Genomic DNA, 1,148 nt, shown 5'->3' on the forward strand with positions numbered 1-1,148 from the left:
AGAAGGAGCAGCCAGGTGGGAGGAGCTCCAAGAAGGCACTGTTCTCATCTGGTTTCATCCACGTCTCCGTCAACAAAAGAAAATCCAGTGTGTGAGAGGCGCGAGAGAACGCCATAAACGGGTAGGCACCGAGGCAAGGTGGGGCGGCGGTGGTGGAAGCTGAGAATGTTTGCCAAAGTTAGTTAAGTTCTGCATAAAGTCTCTTAATATTTAAAAGAGCCTGGCGATCGTACGTTAGTAGCTTTGACAGAGACCATACTGAAGGTAAAAATGCTAAGAAAAGCAAAAACACAAGTAGAGAAGACAACAGAGGTGGACGGCATGCCAGACACAGTGGCGCCATCTTCCTCCATGTACGTATGCGTGAATGGACGTTAGATGGCTTCAAACACCTGGCATAAACCAACAGACATGTTCCTGTTTTTAGTATTTTACATCACTTTATAATGTAGCTGTTTATGTTTTTAATATATATAATTTTCAAATCATATGTTTTTTTATGATTGTCTACTGTTGTACTGATAAATATCTCCTGGAGGGTAAACTAGATCTTGGCTGCAAGTATCAAACTGTGAAATCGTTGGTTACGTACTGTAACCCCAGATTCTATGAATATAGGCGTAGCCCTTTAAGGCTGTCGCTGATGGGTTTATCCCGTTATGCGCAGCATAAGCACTGAAAAAATTTAGTCCACGCCCACCTGCTGTGTGGGCCCCACCCGGTTCGTATAAATTACGTTAAGAGCGGGAAATCGGCTCCCAAAATAGCTTTTTTCTTCAGCCATTTAGGAGCCAGTGAGGCCCGACGCTTAAAGGGCTACGCCTATATTCATAGAATCTGGGGTTACAGTACGTAACCAACGTTCTATGTCATATAGGCTTCGCCCTTTAAGGCTGTCGCTGATGGGTTAAGGGCGAAGCGGATGTGGTCCTCGCCTCACTGGGTCCATTCAAACACAGTAAGAAGCGGAAGCTTGCCCAAAAAAACGTCTTGTCACTCAGCTCCCCGTGTGCATAACTACGCATCGCGTAATTATGTGCCATGCACAGACGCATGTTGTGTAACTATGCGTTCTGACAAAGCATGAACGCCCCGGAAAACTTTCAACGGGGAGAAGATGTTGAAAAGAGGGGGGGGGGGGGGGGGGG

Source organism: Nematolebias whitei, chromosome 7 (assembly GCF_014905685.2).
Source record: "Nematolebias whitei isolate Nwh7 chromosome 7, NemWhi1, whole genome shotgun sequence".
NCBI lineage: Eukaryota > Metazoa > Chordata > Actinopteri > Cyprinodontiformes > Rivulidae > Nematolebias > Nematolebias whitei.